Below are 22,532 nucleotides of genomic sequence, written 5' to 3' on the forward strand. Positions count from 1 at the left end.
AGAGTGAGCTGTGACAAAGAGAGAGAGAGGCATGGACATATATACTCTACCAAACGTAAGGTAGATAGCTAGTGGGAAGCAGCCGCATAGCCCAGGGAGATTAGCTCAGTGCTTTGTGACCGCCTGGAGGGGTGGGATAGGGAGGGTGGGAGGGAGGGAGATGCAAGTAGGAACAGATATGGGAACATATGTGTATGTATAACTGATTCACTTTGTTATAAAGCAGAAACTAACACACCATTGTAAAGCAATTATACCCCAATAAAGATGATTTTAAAAAAAACAAAAAAACCAAAAATTTCAATCCTCTTGTTCAAGCTGGTTCTGTGGCAGCACTAAGATTCAGATCCAGATTTATCTGAGTCCATAAACTATACCCTCAGTTCGAGTTTGGGTTTAACAATTTAAAGTGTCTGGAGGGTAAGCACTCTGACAATAGCCCTTTAACTACATAAGGAGAAAGGGGCAAAGATAATTATGAAACTCCTTTTCACTCTTGCCTTCTAGAAGTTCTACCAACCTTGACATTGACAAAGAGTTAATGCCAGGGCTGCTTGCTAGCAGGGTGACATTCTCCTTAGAAACTGTCTTTGGATTGTTTGTCTACAGTTTACCTTTAAAATTCAGGTGCTACTTAGTGGCTTCCCTAGGAGTTTCTCTGAAGAGCAGATAAAAGAAGAAAAAAAAAAGAAACGGGAAAGGGACCTTCTCAAAATATAAAATCATAGTGTTGGCTTATTTTTTTCACCCTAGCTTCAGCTGCACCTTTGGGAATGGTTATATAAGTTAATCATATCTACCAAAGGCCTAAGCACCATGCTCCAAGAAGTCTGAAGCATACCCAGATTCCTTAGCATCTCCAGGGAAACAGCTCCTAATACTGCACAGTTAGTCATCATCTCTGATCATTACAACAGCACCATGAGGTAGATATTATTATATATTTTCATTTTAAATATAAAGAAGATATAATGCATGAGTCAAGTGAAATGCCAAAATCCATGTAACTACTAAGCAAAAAAGTTGAGGTTTGAACTCTGGCCTAATTCTTTCAACTGTGCTTTTTTCCCTCACACCTAGTGGTGAATTAGCCAGTGCAACTGCTCAGCAAATAGTGTTTTTTCAAGCTAAGTGATCTTCTCTGGATGGTTGTTCCACCCAGAAGGAAAGTAATTGTTCCTTTCTGCAACCCATCAGAAACACCCTTTGTGCTAAATGCTTCCTTTCACCAGAGCAATAAAACCCCTTTCTGATAAGCTATTGCCTAAGCCTTGGGAATGCTTCTGCTAAAGTGAATTTCTCACCACATACGCATTCCTTGCAGAGGGATTTGATGCATAGGCAAACAGTGCCTGTAACTCATTTTGTATGAAAGTGCATACACTATTAACATTTTATGGCATAAATTCCACAGGATAAAGGCAACATTTTAAAGAATTTCTTGGAAACACTTGGTAGTTCCATTATTTGTGGAGAAAAGGGTAGTGGGTGAGAGGGGAATTGAGGGAATACTCATGGTTTTTTTTTTTCCTTTCACAGTTCTCTGCTCTGTGTCTGTGCTTGTGTGTGACTAGGCCTTCTCCTTTGACCACTCAAATGGAAGAAGGAGCATGTTTCCACAAGAACTATTCAGACACTTGTTTCTCATGAAGCACAAACTTGCAGCTATTTTTGGTTTCTGTTTGAGGCAAAGAGTGGACAAACATGAGGCAAACATGAACTATTTACACAGGGGGAGGGATTCCAGGAACAGACTTTGGAAAGAGTGAAAGCAAGTATACAAGCATTGCACATTTATAAAGTCCTTCATGAATGTCTCATAAAGTTGCCTCCAGGGAAAAGTATAACTAGCTGGTTTTTAGAGGCCTAGTCCTCAATATCCTCCTCCCCTTCCCTCCCTGCAACCCCTTGCTCAGTGATATTTAGAAGAAACATCCAACTCACTTCAGAACATACATGTTCACTGATACTTTAGATTACTTGCTGAGATAGCAACCAATCTTTAGCTTCAGGAACCCGGGAATGCTCTGATAGATATCCCTTCTGAGAGATGCTTCCCTATCAGCTCCAGGGACAGAGGGAGGCAAAGTTCACATTTTATGGGCCTTGCAATCTGAATGACAGTGTATACATGGTAAAAATATGTTACTCACAGTCTTAAAGGTGTGCTTGCTCTTGGGCACTGCTGAGAACTACCTGAGTCCTGGGATAAAAGACAGGAAGTCTGTCACAGAAGAGCGAACTACAGTCCCCTCCAGAATGAGAGCAAGAGAATCAACAAGTACATGTTCAAAACATACCCCAAAAGGCCCGGGATTTGGAAGCACAGTGAGTGTCTGTACAAGTGTTCAAGCTATCATGCACTAACTATGTGACTTAGGCAGGTTATTTAACTTTTCTGAACCTCAGTTTTTCTATCTGGATAATAATACTTACCTTGCAGCATTGTTTTAAGGAATTGTTATGAGGATAAGTGTGGTATACGACAATTCTTATCATAGTTTTTAATATATTGTAATTATTTTCCCTTGAATATATGAACTTATATTAATTTGACTTGTTTAGGAGTCATCAAAGTGCAGTGGTTAGATTATGAACTTTAAATTAATATAAATCTGTCTTTGAAATCCACCCCCACCCTTTTGGAATCATTCAGACTGGGTTCAAATGTCAACTGCACTCCTCTCAAACCTTACTTTGATCAACTTTAAGAATGTGATTATACTTGCCTTACAGAGTGGTTGAGAGATAAGATTGAATTAGATAATGTATATTAAAGTCTTAGTGCAGTACTTGGCACATAATAGGTACTCAGGAAATATTAACCTCTTCTCCTCTCTCATCCCCAGAAGACTAGGCTGGGCCCTTGCAAAAGTCACTAGATAATCTGTACACACTGAAAATAATGTACTTTGTTCTTTCTGTGTAAAAATATTCCAGAGATTTAAGTCATTTGAGCTCACTCCACTTATTTATGTATTTCACAGTCCATGTTTTAAGTATCCCCAGTGCACTACCTTTCTTTCAGGGATCAGGACCATCAACCATCCCACTACTACAGTAGATTGCTAACATTTATCAGATAAAATGCACACTCCTTAATCAACCATTCTTGAGATCCTATAGTTATGGTAATTATACATATCAGTTTTTTCAAGAACAGACTCAATTTAAAGTATTGTATCCTATGTCCTATGTCCTCATAAATCACTGCAAATGCCTGGCAGTTACAATACTTTGCTTTTCAAAATACATCTCTTACCTCTGCCACTCATACCCAAAAGCAGCATAAAAGTCATTTGATAGTCCATAGGACCCAATAATTGATTCAGAAGTTGTGATCACTGTACCTAGAGTTCTTTGCACTATGTTCAAATATGGTGCTTTCTCACTTACTCATTCCTTCAAACAACAAGTATTTATTAAGCATCCACTATTTGTGAGGTAAGCAGTGCCAGAGAGGTAAATATGTTATATAGAAGAGTAAACATAGAAGTAGACAAACTATAATATTGATATAATGTGACAAACAGGAAAATAGAATTATTTAAAACTATGCTATGATAGCCAAAAGTAGAAAACAACCAGCTAATTCTACCTGAGGGTAATAAGGAAGTCTTAACTTGAGAAAGTGATGGTTGAACTTGGACTTAAATGATACTTAAACACATAAATGATAAGTAGCTACTGTTTTTCTGAGTATATTGTTGAGGAGTTAGATTGGGAGGTATTCCCTTCTATTACTGATTTGCATTTTGTGGGTTCATATAATATTTCAGTTTTTCTAGAAAGCAACAGAAAAAAAATTTCCCCATTATAACAAATCTACCTTCACAGATTTTTTCATAGAAGTGGAACTTATAATATCTACTATTTTTGGTCATCAGGTGGCTAAAATTTCACTGCTATTAGTGACCACCCTTTTCAGATATCATTACTAACTTACAAAATGAGTTTTAAAAGAAACATATAACATACAAGAAACATATACATACCTGCATATAGACATACATATGACGTGTATGTCTATGAGCATGTATACATATCACACACACACACACAACACATACAACTCTTACAATAAGCTCTGCATGCAGAAACAATATTGGCAACCAGCATTCCGTGAGTATAATGCTTGATTTGGAGCTTAAAAAAGATTGAAGTTGATCATTAAATGCTGGTTTCAGTTTCTAAAAATCAGCTAAAAAATTACGTTCATAAAAGCAGTTTTGACGCTTTTGAACTCTGACTTTATTTAAAATATTAATTTCATTGCTTTTTAACTCATCTTCTGTTAACTCAATAAAGTGAAGCTTTTTCCATTTACTCCTTTTTTCCCACTATAGTCTCCGCCCCAGCTCACTGCCTAGCAAATTCATGCCGTTTGTCACAGGCACCGGGCAAGACAGAGTGAACAACTTGTTGAAAATCCATCTCAGCTTGCGGGAACAGCTAATACCCAGGCATGCCCTGCTTTAGAGGGAGGTGTTTCAAGCACCTCACAAATTAAGACCTAAACATGAAGTCAAAAATGGCCCAGAAGAAAACTAAAGCTGTAAACACAAGGGTGACTGCAAGTGTTTCTGCAAGGAACAAGCAGGTGAATTAACACTGGAAGAAAAAGTCTTCATGGCCAAAGAGGCACCATCATTGGTTTTGCAACTTTCATCTCTCTCTTCTTTTTTTTTTTACATCATAATTGGAGTATAATTGCATAACAATGGTGTGTTAGTTTCTGCTTTATAACAAAGTGAATCAGTTATACATATAAGTATGTTCCCATATCTCCACCCTCTTGCGTCTCCCTCCCTCCTATCCTCCCTATCCCACCCATCCAGGTGGACACAAAGCAACAAGCTGATCTCCCTGTGCTATGTGGCTGCTTCCCACTAGCTATCTATTTTACGTTTGGTAGTGTATATATATCCATGCCACTCTTTCACTTTGTAACAGCTTACCCTTCTCCCTCCCCATATCCTCAAGTCCATTCTTTAGTAGGTCTGTATCTTTATTCCTGTCTTACCCCAAGTTGTTCATGACCTTTTTTTTCTTTTATTTCTTAGATTCCATATATATGTGTTAGAATATGGTATTTGTCTTTTTCTTTCTGACTTACTTCACTCTGTATGACAGACTCTAGGTCCATCCACCTCACTACAAATAATTCAATTTCGTTTCTTTTTATGGCTGAGCAATATTCCATTGTATATATGTGCCACATCTTCTTTATCCATTCATCCAATGATGGACACTTAGGTTATTTCCATCTCCTGGTTATGGTAAATAGACCTGCAATGAACATTTTGGTACATGACTCTTTTTGAATTATGGTTTTCTCAGGGTACATGCCCTGTAGTGGGATTGCTGGGTCATATGGTAGTTCTATTTGTAGTTCTTTAAGGAACCTCCATACTGTTCTCCATAGTGGCTGTACCAATTCACATTCCCATCAGCAGTACAAGAGTGTTCCCCTTTCTCCACACCCTCTCCAGCATTTATTGTTTCTAGATTTTTTGATGATGGACATTCTGACCGGTGTGAGATGATATCTCATTGTAGTTTCGATTTGCATTTCTCTAATGATTAATGATGTTGAGCATTCTTTCAGGTGTTTGTAGGCAATCTGTATATCTCCTTTGGAGAAATGCCTATTTAGGTCTTCTGCCCATTTTTGGATTGGGTTGTTTGTTTTTTTGTTATTGAGCTCCATGTTCAGCTTATAAATTTTGGAGATTAATCCTTTGTCAGTTGCTTCATTTGCAAATATTTTCTCCCATTCTGAGGGTTGTCTTTTGGTCTTCTTTGTGGTTTCCTTTGCTGTGAAAAAGCTTTGAAGTTTCATTAGATCCCATTTGTATATTTTTGTTTTAATTTCCGTTTCTCTAGGAGGTGGGTCAAAAAGGATCTTGCTGTGATTTATGTCATACAGGGTTCTGCCTATATTTTCCTCTAAGAGTTTGATAGTTTCTGGCCTTACATTTAGGTCTTTAATCCATTTTGAGCTTATTTTTGTGTACAGTGTTAGGGAGTATTCTAATCTCATTCTTTCATATGTACCTGTCCAGTTTTCCAAGCACCACTTCTTGAAGAGGCTGTCCTTTTCCACTGTACATTCATGCCTCCTTTATCAAAGATAAGGTCACCATATGTGTGTGGGTTTATCTCTGGGGTTTCTATACTGTTCCATTGATCTATATTTCTGTTTTCCTTGTCTGGTTTTGGTATCAGTCTGATGGTGGTCTCGTAGAATGAGTTTGGGAGTGATCCTCCCTCTGCTATATTTTCGAAGAGTTTGAGAAGGATAGGTGTTATCTCTTCTCTAAATGTTTGATAGAATTCGCCTGTGAAGCTATCTGGTGCTGGGTTTTTCTTTGTTGGAAGATTGTTAATCACAGTTTCAATTTCAGTGCTTGGGATTGGTCTGTTCATATTTTCTATTTCTTCCTGATTCAGTCTTGGCAGATTGTGCGTTTCTAAGAATTTGTCCATTTCTTCCAGGTTGTCAATTTTATTTGCATAGAGTTGCTTGTAGTAATCTCTCATGATCTTTTGTATTTCTGCAGTGTCAGTTGTTATTTCTCCTTTTTCATTCTAATTCTATTGATTTGAGTCTTCTCCCTTTTTTTCTTGATGTGTCTGGCTAATAATGGTTTATCAATTTTTTTATCTTCTCAAAGAACAAACTTTTACTTTTATTAATCTTTGCTATAGTTTCCTTCATATCCTTTTCATTTATTTCTGATCTGATCTTTATGATGTCTTTCCTTTGGCTCACTTTGGGGTTTTTTTGTTCTTGTTTCTCTAATTGCTTTCGTTGTAAGGTTAGGTTGTTTATTCAAGACATTTCCTGTTTCTTAAGGTAGGATTGTATTGCTATAAACTTCCCTCTTAAAACTGCTTTTGCTGCATCCCATAGGTTTTGGGTCGTCAGGTCTCCATTGTCATTTGTTTCTAGGTAATCTTTGATTTCCACTGTGATTTCTTCAGTGATCACTTCGTTATTCAGTAGTGTATTGTTTAGCCTCCATGTGTTTTTTTTTTTTTTTTTTTTTTTTTACAGATCTTTTCCTGGAATTGATATCTAGTCTCATAGCACTGTGGTCAGAAAAGATACTTGATTCAATTTCTATTTTCTTAAATTTACCAAGTCTTGATTTGTGACCCAAGGTATGATCTATCCTGGAGAATGTTCCATGAGCACTTGAGAAAAATGTGTATTCTGTTGTTTTTGGATGGAATGTCCTATAAATATCAATTAAGTCCATCTTGTTTAATGTATCACTTAAAGCTTGTGTTTCCTTATTTATTTTCATTTTGGATGATCTGTCCATTGGTGAAAGTGGGGTGTTAAAGTCCCCTACTATGAGTGTGTTGCTGTCAATTTCCCCTTTTATGGCTGTTAGTATTTTCCTTATGTATTGAGGTGCTCCTATGTTGGGTGCCTAAATATTTATAATTGTTATACCTTCTTCTTGGATTGATTCCTTGATCACTATGTTGTGTCCTTTTTTGTCTCTTCTAATAGTCTTTATTTTAAAGTCTATTTTTGTGACATGAAAATTGCTACTCCAGCTTTCTTTTGGTTTCCATTTGCATGGAATATCATTTGCCATACCCTTACTTTCAGTCTCTATGTCGCTCTAGGTCTGAAGTCATCTCTTGTAGACAGCATATATATGGGTCTTGTTTTTGTATCCATTCAGCCAGTCTGTGTCTTTTGGTGGGAGCATTTAGTCCATTTACATTTAGGTAATTATCGATATGTGTGTTCCTATTCCCATTTTCTTAATTGTTTTGTGTTTGTCATTGCAGGTCTTTCCTTTCTCTTGTGTTTCTTGCCTAGAGAAGTTCCTTTAGCATTTGTTGTAAAGCTGGTTTGGTGGTGGTGAACTCTCAGCTTTTGCTTTTCTGTAAAGTTTTTAATTTCTCCATCCAATCTGAATGAGATCCTTGCTGGTTTGAGTCATCTTGGTTGTAGGTTTTTCTCCTTCATCACTTTAAATATGTCCTGCTAGTCCCTTCTGGCTTGCAGAGTTTCTGCTGAAAGATGAGCTGCTAACCTTATGGGGATTCCCTTGTGTGTTATTTGTTGTTTTTCACTTGCTGCTTTTAATATGTTTTCTTTGTATTTAATTTTTGACAGTTTGATTCATATGTGTCTTGGCATGTTTCTCCTTGGACTTATCCTGTATGGGACTCTCTGTGTTTTCTGGACTTGATTAACTGTTTCTTTTGCCATATTAGGGAAGTTTTCAGCTATGATCTCTTCAAATATTTTCTCAGTCCCTTTCTTTTTCTCTTCTTCCTCTGGAAACCCTATAATTCGAATGTTGGTGTTTTATTGTTGTCCCAGAGGACTCTGAGACTGTCCTGAGGTCTTTTCATTCTTTTTTCTTTATTCTGCTCTGCAGTACTTTTTTCCACTATTTTATCTTCCAGGTCACTTATCCGTTCTTCCGCCTCAGTTATTCTGCTATTGATTCCATCTACAGCATTTTTAATTTCATTTACTATGTTGTTCATTGTTGTTTGTTTCATTTTTAGTTCTTCTAGGTCCTTGTAAATGTTTCTTGCATTTTCTCTACTCTATTTCCAAGATTTTGGATCATCTTTACTATCATTATTCTGAATCCTTTTCAGGTAGACTCCCTATTTACTCTTCATTTGTTAGGTCTGGTGGGTTTTTATCTTACTCCTTCATCTGCTGTTTGTTTTTCTGTCTTCTCATTTTGCTTATCTTACTGTGTTTGGGGTCTCCTTTTTGCAGGCTGCAGGTTTGTAGTTCCTGTTGTTCTTGGTGTCTGTCCCCAGTGGCTAAAGTTGATTCAGTGGGTTGCGTAGGCTTCCAGGTGGAGGGGACTAGTGCCTATGTTCTGGTGGGTGAGGCTGGATATTGTCTTTCTGGTGGGAAGGTCCACATCTGGTGGTGTGTTTTACGGTGTCTGTGGACTTATTATGATTTTTGGTAGCCTCTCTTCTAACGGGTGGGGTTTGTGTTCCTGTCTTGCTCGTTGTTTGGAATAGGGTGTCCAGCACTGTAGCTTGCTGGTCGTTGAGTGAAGCTTGGTGCTGGTGTTGAGAAGGAGATCTCTAGGAGATTTTCCCCATTTTATATTATGTGGAGCTGGGAGATCTCTTGTGGACCAGTTTCCTGAAATTGGTTCTCCCCCCTCAGAGGCACAGCACTGACTCCTGGCTTCAGCACCATGAGCCTTCATCCACACGGGTCAGAATAAAAGGGAGACAAAGAAGAAAGAAAGAAAGAGGATAAAATAAAATAAACTAAGGTAAAAAAATTAAGTTTTAAAATAAAAAATAATTATTAAGAAAATAATTTTTAAAAGAAAAGAAAAAAAAAACTGGACAGATAGAACCCTAAGACAAATGGTGAAAGCAACGCTATACAGACAAAATCTCAAACAGACACATACACACTCACAAAAATAGGAAAAGTGGTAACAATAATAAATCTTGCTCTCAAAGTCCACCTCCTCAATTTGGGATGATATGTTGTCTATTCATGTATTCTACAGATGCAGGGTACATCAAGTTGTTTGTGGAGCTTTAATCTGCTGCTTCTGAGGCTGCTGGGTGAGACTTCCATTTCTCTTCTTTGTTCGCACAGCTCCCACGGCTCAGCTTTGGATTTGTCCCCGCCTCTGGGTTTAGGTTGGTGGAGGGCGTCTCTTCTTCATTCAGACAGGACAGGGTTAAAGGAGCAGCTGCTTTGGGGGCTCTGGTTCACTCAGGCTGAGGGGAGGGCGGGGTGCAGATGCGGTGTGAGCCTGTGGCAGCAGGGTCCAGTGGGACATTGCTCCAGCCTGAGGCATGCCATGCGTTTCCTGGGGAAGTTGTCCCTGGATCATGGGACCCTGGTGGTGGCGGGCTGCACAGGCTCCCCAGAAGGGAGGTGTGGATAGTGACCTGTGCTCACACACCAGCTTCTTCATGGTGGCAGCAGCAGTCTTAGCGTCTCATGTCCGTCTCTGTGGTCCGTGCTGTTAGCCGCAGCTTGCGCCCATCTCTGGAGCTCCTTTAAGCAGCATTCTTATTCCCCTCTCCTTGCGCACCAGGAAACAAAGAGGGAAGAAAAAGTCTCTTGCCTCTTTGGCAGGTCCAGACTTTTCCCCGGACTCCCTCCCGGCACACCGTGGTGCACTAACCCCTTTTGGCTGTGTTGATGCCGCCAGTCCTCTCCCTGCGATCTGACCGAAACACGAGCCTCAGCTCCCAGCCCCCGCCCACCCTGGTGGGTGAGCAAACAAACCTCCCGGGCTGGTGAGTGCCAGTTGGCACTGATCCTCTATTCGGGAATCTCTCTGCTTTGCCCTCCACTCCCCTGTTGCTGTGCTCTCCTCCGTGGCTCCAAAGATCCCCCCTCCGCCTCCTGCAGTCTCCGCCCGCGAAGGGGCTTCCGAGTATGTGGAAACCTTTCCTCCTTCACAGCTCCCTCCCACTGGTGCCGGTCCTGTCCCTATTCTTTTGTCTCTGTGTTTTCTTTTTTTTTCTTTTGCCCTACCCAGGTACATGGGGAGTTTCTTGCCTTTTGGGAGGTCTGAGGTCTTCTGCCAGCATCCAGTAGGTGTTCTGTAGGAGTTGTTCGACGTGTAGATGTATTTCTGGTGTATCTTTGGGGAGGAAGGTGATCTCTGCATCCTACTCTTCCGCCATCTACCCGATTCCCCTTATACTGCCTCTTGATTTATCCCTTGAACCTTCTCTTTTCCCCAAAGCTCAACATCTTTTCCACTTGCTTTATGCTGACTTTCATCAGAACCTGAACACTGAAGAGCAAAATATCTTTATTTTAGAATACAGTAGGCAAAGTACATACCTAATTTCCTAAAGAGGCTACTTTCAATACTCTTTTTCTTTGTTTGAATTTGTGCAGAACCTAGGGGTTCCCAAATATCTTTCCAAGTATTCAAGGAAGAACTCAAAGAAAGGAGACAAATCTTGAGCATGTTTAAAACTCATAAGCTATATTGAAGTCCTAAGTAAATAACTCCACCTTTCCTTTTGCAGTTTCCCCTCATTTAATTTGTACTTTCTGGCACTTGCTGGCTCTTCTGAATTATACATTAGACTGGAGTGTTCAATCCATCTGGTATGTCACACAGCACATAAATTTGACTACAAAGAATTATCTTGTTACTGGTGATTCTGAAAAATCTCTAATTACTTTCAGCACACATTCCCCTGGTTGATTTTCAGTCTATTTCTTTACTGGAAACCACTGTCTAGCCATTGAGAAGGCATGTTTTTACTAAAAAAGAAAAAACATAAAAGGGAGGGAAAAGAGCTATGTGATTGGATGCCATCCAGGAAGTGCATACATAGCTTTAACTGTAATGGAGTATAATGGCAGCCTTTTTCTGAGAGAATCTAGGGCCAGTGCTCACAGTTTTCTGTTTTCAGTTTTAGTGGGAGAAGTCTGTGCTGGCTTCTCACATAAAATGCACTGCTATCATCATCTGCCAAGATGCTAACTGAAAAGATCCATTATTTTGATATTTAATACCTTATAAATTATATGGCGATTGTGTTGACTGACATGGACATCTGGAAGGATGGTCAGGAATTTTTTTCCTAGGTCAGGTAGACTGAGTGAGTGCCTGTTTGTTCATCAATGACCAATTATGCATTCATAGAGAAAAAGTCTTTTCTCAGCTGCTGGTCAGCTAACCTCAGAGGAAATGGGATGGCTGGATTTGAAGATGGGATACAAATGAGCAGTGGCCATTTGGAATTTATATGGAAAATGTATAGCTGTCTGTTCCCTAACAGAGTTGAATTGTGAGCTGGCTGGTTCTTGAAGATACAGACGAATCCCATCTTGGTTAAGCAGAACTGAAGGTACCTTCAGAGGCTTTCTCACCTTCCATATTGGCTGTCTCTGCCAGCTGGAGAAGGTGCATTTCTCTTGAACATTGACCAGAACTTATCTTGTTTCTGATCAATGACTCCCAATTTACTCCCAAACTCATCTCAAGAAGACAGAGATGAGAGAGGGGGAAGATGGCGGAAGAGTAAGAAGTGGAGATCACCTTCCTCCCCAAAGATACACCAGAAATACATCTACACGTGGAACAACTCCTAAAGAACACCTACTGAACGCTGTCAGAAGACCTCAGACCTCCCAAAAGGCAAGAAACTCCCCATGAACCTGGGTAGGGCAAAATAAAAAAGAATAAACAGAGACAAAAGAATAGGGACGGGACCTGCAGCAGTGGGAGGGAGCTGTGAAAGAGGAAAGGTTTCCACACACTAGAAGCCCCTTCGCGGGCAGAGACTGCAGGTGGCAGAGGGGGGAAGATTTGGAGCCGCAGAGAAGAGTGCAGCCACAGGGATGCGGAGGGCAAAGAGGAAAGATTCCCGCACAGAGGATCAGTGCCAACCGGCACTCACCAGCCCGCGATGCTTGTCTGCTCACACACTGGGGCAGGTGGGGCTGGGAGCTGAGGCTCAGGCTTCGATCGGATCACCGGGAGATGACTGGGGTTGGCGGTGTGAACAGAGCCTGCAGTGGGTTAGTGCATTACGGCTAGCCGGAAGGGAGTCCGGGGAAATGTCTGGACCTGCCAAAGAGGCAAGAGACATTTTCTTCCCTCTTTGTTTCCTATTGTGCGAGAAGAGGGGATTAAGAGCGATGCTTAAAGGAGCTCCAGAGACGGGCGCAAGTTGTGGCTAAGAGCACGGACCCCAGAGACGGGCATGAGATGCTAAGGTTGCTGCTGCCACCACCAAGAAGCCAGTGTGTGAGCACAGATCACTATCCACACCTGGCTTCCAGGGAGCCTGTGCAGCCCGCCACTGCCAGAGTCCCGTGATCCAGGGACAACTTCCCCGGGAGAACGAACAGCGCGCCTCAGGCTGGAGCAACGTCCTGCCGGCCTCTGCCACCGCAGGCTCGCCCCGCATCCGCATCCCTCCCTCCCCTCGTCCTGAGTGAGCCAGAGACCCTGAAGCAGCTGCTCCTTTAACCCTGTCCTGTCTGAGCGAAGAAGAGACTCCCTCCATCGACCTACACGCAGAGGCGGGGCCAAATCCAAAGCTGAGCCCCAGGAGCTGTGCAAACAAAGAAGAGAAATGGAAATCTCTCCCAGCAGCCTCAGAAACAGCGGATTAAATCTCCACAATCAACTTGATGTACCCTGCATCTGTGGAATACCTGAATAAACAACGAATCATCCAAATTGAGGAGATGGACTTTGAGAGCAAGATTTATTATTTTTTCCCCTTTTCCTCTTTTTGTGAGTGTGTATGTGTATGCTTCTGTGTGAGGTTTTGTCTCACCATTTGTCCTAGTGTAATATCCATCCATTTTTTTTTCTTTTCAAAAATGTTTTTCTTAATAATTATTATTTATTTTAATAACTTTCTTTTATCTTAATTTATTTTATTTTATCCACTTTCTTTCTTTCTTCCTTCCTTCCTTCCTTCCTTCCTTTCTTCCTTTCTTTCTTTCTTTCTTTCTTTCTTTCTTTCTTTCTTTCTTTCTTTCTTTCTTTCTTTCTTTCTTTCTTTCTTTCTTTCTTTCTTTCTTTCTACATTTTCTCCCTTTCATTCTAAGCCGTGTGGATGAAAGGCCCTTGGTGCTGAAACCAGGAGTCATTGCTGTGCCTCTGAGGTGGGATAGCCAATTTCAGGACACTGGTCCAGAAGAGACCTCTCAGCTCCACATAATATCAAACAGAGAAAATCTCCCAGAGATCTCAATCTCAACACCAGCACCCAGCTTCACTCAACGACCACCAAGCTATAGTGCCGGACACCCAATGCCAAACAATTAGCAAGACAGGAACACAACACCACCCATTAGCGTAGTGGCTGCCTAAAATCATAATAAGGCCACAGACACCCCAAAACACACCACCAGACGTGGGCCTGCCAACCAGAGCGACCAGATCCAGCCTCATGCACCAGAACACAGGCACTAGTCCCCTCCACTAGGAAGCCTAAACAACCCACTGAACCAACTTTAGCCACTGGGGACAGACAACATAAAAATGGAAACTACAAACATGCAGCCTGAAAAAAGGAGACCCTTAACACATTAAGATAAGCAAAATGAGATGACAGAAAAACACAGCAGATAAAGCAGCAAGATAAAAATCCACCAGACCTAACAAATGAAGAGGAAATAGGGAGTCTACCTGAAAAAGAATTCAGAATAATGATAATAAAGATGATCCTAAATCTTGGAAATACAATAGAGAAAATGCAAGAAACATTTAACAAGGACCTAGAAGAACTAAAGATGAAACAAGTAACGATGAACAACACAATAAATGAAATTAAAAATACTCTAGAAGGGATCACTAGCCAAACAAATGAGGCAGAAGAACAGATAAGTGACCTGGAAGAGAAAATAGTGGAAATAACTAATGCAGAGAAGAATAAAGAATGAAAAGGACTGAGGACAGTCTCAGAGACATCTGGGACAACATTAAATGCACCAACATTCGAATTATAGGTGTTCCAGAAGAAGAAGAGAAAAAGAAAGTGATTGAGAAAATATTTGAAGAGATTATAGTTGAAAACTTCCCTAATATGGGAAAGGAAATAGTTCATCAAGTCCAGGAAGCACAGAGAATCCCATACAGGATAAATCTAAGGAGAAACATTCCAAGACACATATTAATCAAACTGTCAAAAATTAAATACAAAGAAAACATATTAAAAGCAGCAAGGGAAAAATGACCAAAAACACAAAAGAGAATACCCATAAGGTTAACAGCTGATCTTTCTGTGGAAACTCTGCAAGCCAGAAGGGACTGCAAGCACATATTTAAAGTGATGAAGGAGAAAAACCTACAACCAAGATTACCCTACCCAGCAAGAATCTCATTCAGATTTGATGGAGAAATTAAAACCTTTACAGACAAGCAAAAGTTGAGAGAGTTCAGCACCACCAAACCAGCGTTACAACAAATGCTAAAGGAACTTCTCTAGGCAAGAAACACAACAGAATGGAAAGACCTGTAATAACAAACACAAAACAATTAAGAAAATGGGAATAGGAGCACACATATTGATAATTACCTAAAATGTATATGGATTAAATGCTCCCACCAAAAGACACAGACTGGCTGAATGGATACAAAAACAAGACCCATATATATGCTGTCTACAAGAGACCCATTTCAGACCTAGAGACACATACAGACTGAAAGTAAGGGGATGGAAAAAGATATTCCATGCAAACGGAAATCAAAAGAAAGCTGGGGTAGCAATTCTCATATCAGACAAAATAGACTTTAAAATAAAGACTATTAGAAGAGACAAAGAAAGACAATACATAATGATCAAGGGATCGATCCAAGAAGAAGATATAATAATTGTAAATATTTATGGACCCAACATAGGAGCACCTCAATACATAAGGCAAATACTAACAGCCATAAAAGGGGAAATCGACAGTAACACATTCATAGTACGGGACTTTCACACCCCACTTTTGCCCATGGACAGATCATCCAAAATGAAAATAAATAAGGAAACACAAGCTTTAAATGATACAATAAACAAGGAGGACTTAATTGATATTTATAGGACATTCAATTCAAAAACAAAGAATAAACATTTTTCTCAAGTGCTCATGGAACATTCTCCAGGATAGATCATATCTTGGGTCACAAATCAAGCCTTGCTATATTTAAGAAAACTGAAATTGTATCAAGTATCTTTTCTGACCACAATGCTATGAGACTAGATACCAATTACAGGAAAAGATCTGTAAAAATTACAAACTCATGGAAGTTAAAGAATACACTACTTAATAACGAAGTGATCACTGAAGAAAGCAAAGAGGAAATCAAAAAATACCTAGAAACAAATGACAGTGGAGGCACAATGACCCAAAACCTATGGGATGCAGCAAAAGCAGTTCTAAGAGGGAAGGTTATAGCAATACAATCCTACCTTAAGAAATAGGAAACATCTCGAATAAACAAGCTAACCTTGCACCTACAGGAATTAGAAAAGGAAGAACAAAAAAATGCCAGGGCTTTCCTGGTGGCACAGTGGTTGAGAGTCTGCCTACCGATGCAGGGGACACAGGTTTGTGCCCTGGTACGGGAGGATCCCACATGCTGCTGTCGGCTAGGCCCATGAGCCATGGCCACTGAGCCTCTGCGTCCAGAGCCTGTGCTCCACAATGGGAGAGGCCACAACAGTGAGAGGCCAGCGTACCACAAAAAGAACAAAAACAATAAAACAAAACAAAACAAAACAAAAAAACCCCAAAGTTAGCAGAAGGAAAGAAATCATAAAAATCAGATCAGAAATAAATGAAAAAGAAATGAAGGAAACGTTAGCAATGATCAATAAAACAAAAACCTGGTTTTTTGAGAAGATAAACAAAATTGAGAAACCATTAGCCAGACTCATCAAGAAAAAAAAGAAGACTCAAATTGACAGATTTGGAAATGAAAAAGGAGAACTAACAACTGACACTGCAGAAATACAAAAGATCATGAGAGATTACTACAAGCAACTCTCTGCCAATAAAATGGACAACCTGGAAGAAATGGACAAATTCTTAGAAATGCACAACCTGCCAAGAATGAATCAGGAAGAAATAGAAAATATGAACAGACCAATCACAAGCACTGAAATTGAAACTGTGGTTAAAAATCTTCCAACAAGCAAAAGCCCAGGACCAGAAGGCTTCACAGTCAAATTTTATCAGACATTTAGAGAAGAGATAACACCTATCCTTCTCAAACTCTTCGAAAATGTAGCAGAGGGAGGATCACTCCCAAACTCATTCTACGAGGCCACCATCAGACTGATACCAAAACCAGACAAGGATGTCACAAAGAAAGAAAACTACAGGCCAATATCTCTGATGAACATAGATGCAAAAATCCTCAACAAAATACTAGCAAACAGAATCCAACAGCACATTAAAAGGATCATACACCATGATCAAGTGGGGTTTATTCCAGGAATGCAAGGATTCTTCAATATACGCAAATCAATCAGCGTGATACACCATATTAACAAATTGAAGGAGAAAAACCATATGATCATCTCAATAGATGCACAGAAAGCTTTCAACACCCATTTATGATAAGAACCCTGCAGAAAGTAGGCATAGAGGGAACTTTCCTTAAACATAATAAAGGCCATATTGACAGACCCATAGCCAACATCATCTGCAATGGTGAAAAACTGAAAGCATTTCCACTAAGACCAGGAACAAGACAAGGTTGCCCACTCGCACCACTCTTATTCAACATAGTTTTGGAAGTTTTAGACACAGCAATCAGAGAAGAAAAGGAAATAAAAGGAATCCAAATCGGAAAAGACGAAGTAAAGCTGTCACTGTTTGCAGATGACATGATACTATACTTAGAGAATCCTAAAGATGCTACCAGAAAACTACTAGAGCTAATCAATGAATTTGGTAAAGTAGCAGGATTCAAAATTAATGCACAGAAATCTCTGGCATTCTATACACTAATGATTAAATATCTGAAAGTGAAATCATGAAAACACTCCCATTTGCCATTGCAACAAAAAGAATAAAATATCTGGGAATAAATCTACCTATGGAGACAAAAGACCTGTATGCAGAAAATTATAAGACACTGATGAAAGAAATTAAAGATGATACAAATAGATGGAGAGATATACCATGTTCTTGGATTGGAATAATCAACATGGTGAAAATGACTCTAGTACCCAAAGCAATCTACAAATTCAGTGCAATCCCTATCAAACTACCACTGGTATATTTCATAGAACTAGAACAAAAAAATTCACAATTTGAATGGAAATACAAAAGACCCCGAATAGCCAAAGCAATCTTGAGAACAAAAAAAGGAGCTGGAGGAATCAGGTTCCCTGACGTCAGACTATACTACAAAGATGCAGTAGTCAAGACAGTATGGTACTGGCACAAAAACAGAAAGGTAGATCAATGGAACAGGATAGAAAGCCCAGAGATAAACCCACACACATATAGTCACCTTACCTTTGATAAAGGAGGCATGAATGTACAGTGGAGAAAGGACAGCCTCTTCAAAAAGTGCTGCTGGGAAAACTGGACTGTTACATATTCAAGTATGAGAATAGAACCCTCCCTAACACCATACACAAATATAACCTCAAAATGGATTAAAGACATAAATGTAAGGCCAGAAACTATCATACTCTTAGAGGAAAACATAGGCAGAACACTCTATGACATAAAGCACAGCAAGATCCTTTTTGACCCACCTCCTAGAGAAACGGAAATTAAAACAAAAATAAACAAATGGGACCTAATGAAACTTCAAAGGTTTTTCACAGCAAAGGAAACCATAAACAAGACCAAAAGACAACCCTCAGAATGGGAGAAAATATTTGCAAATGAAGCAACTGACAAAGGATTAATCTCCAAAATTTATAAGCAGATCATGGAGCTCAATAAAAAAAAAAAAACCCAATCCAAAAATGGGCAGAAGACCTAAATAGACATTTCTCCAAAGAAGATATACAGATTGCCAACAAACACATGAAAGAATGCTCAACATCATTAATCATTAGAGAAATGCAAATCAAAACTACAATGAGATATCATCTCACACCAGTCAGAATGGCCATCATCAAAAAACCTAGAAACAATAAATGCAGGAGAGGGTGTGGAGAAAAGGGAACACTCTTGCACTGCTGGTGCGAATGTGAATTCGTTCAGCCACTATGGAGAACAGTATAGAGCTTCCTTAAAAAACTACAAATAGAACTACCATATGACCCAGCAATCCCAGTACTGGGCATATACCCTGAGAAAATCAAAATTCAAAAAGAGTCATGTACCAAAATGTTCATTGCAGCTCTATTTACAATAGCCTAGAGATGGAAACAACCTAAGTGCCCATCATCGGATGAATGGATAAAGAAGATGTGGCACATATATACAATGGAATATTACTCAGTCATTAAAAGAAATGAAATTGAGCTATTAGTAATGAGGTGGATAGACCTAGAGTCTGTCATACAGAGTGAAGTAAGTCAGAAAGAAAAAGACAAATACCATATGCTAACACATATATATGGAATTTAAGGGGAAAAAAATGTCATGAAGAGTCTAGGGGTAGGACAGGAACACAGATGCAGACCTACTGGAGAACGGACTTGAGGATATGGGGAGGGGGAAGGGTGAGCTGTGACAGGGCGAGGGAGAGTCATGGACATATACACACTAACAAACGTAGTAAGGTAGATAGCTAGTGGGAAGCAGCCGCATGGCACAGGGATATTGGCTCGGTGCTTTGTGACCGCCTGGAGGGGTGGGATAGGGAGGGTGGGAGGGAGGGAGATGCAAGAGGGAAGAGATATGGGAACATATGTATATGTATAACTGATTCACTTTGTTATAAAGCAGAAACTAACAAACCATTGTAAAGCAATTATACCCCAATAAAGATGTTAAAAAAATAAAAATAAATGCTGGAGAGGGTGTGGAGAAAAGGGAACACTCTTGCACTGCTGGTGGCAATGTGAATTGGTACAGCCACTATGGAGAACAGTATGGAGGTTCCTTAAAAATGTACAAATGGAACACACCATATGACCCAGCAATCCCACTACTGGGCATATACCCTGAGAAAACCATAATTCAAAAAGAGTCATGTACCAAAATGTTCATTGCATCTGTATTTACAATAGCCAGGAGATGGAAACAACCTAAGTGTCCATCATTGGATGAATGGATAAAGAAGATGTGGCACATATATACAATGGAATATTACTCAGCCATAAAAAGAAATGAACTCGAGTTATTTGTAGTGAGGTGAATGGACCTAGAGTCTGTCATACAGAGTGAAGTAAGTCAGAAAGAGAAAGAAAAATATTGTATGCTAACACATATGTATGGAATCTAAGAAAAAAAATGTCATGAAGTACCTAGGTGTAAGACAGCAATAAAGACACAGACCTACTAGAGAATAACTTGAGGATATGGGGAGGAGGAAGGGTAAGCTGTGACAAAGTGATAGAGTGTCATGGACATATGCACACTACCAAACATAAAATAGATAGCTAGTGGGAAGCAGCGGCATAGCACCGGGAGATCAGCTCGGTGCTTTGTGACCACCTGGAGAGATGGAATAGGCAGGGTGGGAAGGAGGGAGACACAAGAGGGAAGAGATATGGGAACATATGTATATGTATAACTGATTCATTTTGTTATAAAGCAGAAACTAACACACCATTGTAAAGGAATTATACTCTAATAAAGATGTAAAAAAATAAATAAATAAAAGAGGCAGTATGGAGCAAGAGCCTTAAAGTCATACAGACCTGGTTTCCCATACCGGTTCTTCCACTTTGATTCATTCAAAAAATATTACTTGAGTGTCTACTATGTACTAGATATTGTACTGAAAAAGAGCAACATGATTGCTGCCCTCATGGAACCTACATTTTATGGAGAGTGATGTAGACAGACACTAAACAAATGAATTAAAAAGAAAAACATCAGAGAATTCTATGAAGAAAATTATAATATGATAAATTGATAAGAGTAACTGCATATCTACTGTAGATTGGATGATCAGGGAAGGCTTCTCTGAGGAGGTGACATTTGAACCTGAATGATGAGAAGGAGCTAGCCACATGAAGACCTAGTGCAAAAGTACTCTAAGCAGAGAGAACAGCAAAGGCAAAGTCCCTAAGACAAGAATGAGCTTCACTTATTAAATAATGGAAAGAAGACCAATATATCTGGAGTTCAGGTATGAAGGAGAGAGTCGTTAAGAGATGAGGTAGGGGAATAGATATAGGCTTGATCTTGGGGGACCTACCATGGTTAGGTGCTGGATTTCATAAAGGCCTACTCATTATCTATGAGACTTTGGGCAAGTTCCTTAACTCTCTGTATCTCAGTCCCCTCACTTTTGAAAGAGAGAGATAATACGAGTACTTACCTCACAAGATTGTTATGAAGATTAAAAGAGATAATATTTGTAAAGAACAGCGCCTGACACATAGTAAGCATTTGATAGTTATTATATTAGAACAAGTCTCTTGGTAGCTGATTCGAATTATCCCATATAAGTATGGATATATAAGTCTTGGTTCTACCTTCAATTGGCTGTACGACTTTGGGCATGTTACTTAGGCTCCCAATGCCTCAGTTTTGTCATCTTTAAAACAAGATCATAGCATTTTGTGTGCTTCTTCCTGATACATATTGAACATTTGAAATATTTCCATTAATATTGCTATTGTTATTATTCAAACTCTTTCTGGCCTCACGTGGGAATAGGCAGCCACTTTTGTGGAATGTTTTCAAAGGAACTTAAAAGGATTCATTATCCCTAAAACCTCCCTCTTCTTCTCCTTAAAGGCTGAAGTTCCAGCATTAAAATTGTCTTCCTCATGCTTAAGACCCATAGTCTTGGATGGACAAAGCAGTATTGTTTAAGAACACAGGCTTTAGTGACATACAGAACTAGGATCAAATCAGACTGCCACTTATTAGTTCTATGGCTATTTTAAGTTTCTTCAGCTAATTCAGCCTCAGTTTTATCAATCGTAGAATGAAGCTAATCATAAAACCTCTCTCATAATATTGTAAAATAACACATGTAAAGTTCTTAGTACAGTATCTGGGACTTAGTAAGCACCTTCATCCATATCAGCATTATTATTAAGTACTGTTAGTTCTGGCACAACATCAGTGAGTTTGGAGTTCCAGTCTTAGAACTATCAGGGACCTCAGAGGTAACTAACAACCTGCTCATTTTACTAATAATGGAACTCAGTCACAAAGAGAGGAAGGGACTTGCCCAAGTTCACACAGTGAGTAGGAAAGTGGAATATAAAAACCACATTTGGGCTTCCAACCCAAATCTCTTTATTACAGCACAGAGTTAGCATTCAGATCCTTTTCTGGGAGCATGTTTTCCTGAAAGGAATGATGGAGAGAAAGAGTCAGAGAACGTGACAACGACAGAGACAGAGAGACAGATAGAAAGCAAGTGAGCCTCTTGCTGTAAGATGAAGCCTGAGGGGAGAGGAGGCTGAGGCCATGACATTATCAGCATTGCTGACTGAAAGTTGCCTATGCCTGGGTTTTCATTAACCTTTTGAGATCTCTGTGGCTTGAGCAAGAGCATAAACACCCAAAGGTAGACAGCATAACTACAGAATTTAGACAATTCAGGGCTACATAACTCTTTTGAAAACAAACATTGGTAATGTGATGTTTTAAAGTCAGAACTTTTTTGCACTTCCTTACATGCATTGTTAAGTATAGCATAAAATTAATTAAAATAATTTTAATTACTTATTTAGAGAGAGGCATACTCCTCTTTTTAATGTTTATGATCTTTAAAGTTTTAATCCAGTACGCTGGGAGCCCGAAATTTGGTTTCAGGTATGTGTTCTCCTTTACTTCGCTGCATAGCACTTACTATCATCTGTCATATTACTTTTAGCTTATTTATTTGTTTTTGGCTATGCCTGATCTGACTCAAGAACATAAGGTTTAAAAACAGTTTTTTTCTGTTATTTTCACCACCACACCTCAGTGCCTG

Source organism: Globicephala melas, chromosome X, assembly GCF_963455315.2.
Source record: "Globicephala melas chromosome X, mGloMel1.2, whole genome shotgun sequence".
NCBI classification, from domain to species: domain Eukaryota; kingdom Metazoa; phylum Chordata; class Mammalia; order Artiodactyla; family Delphinidae; genus Globicephala; species Globicephala melas.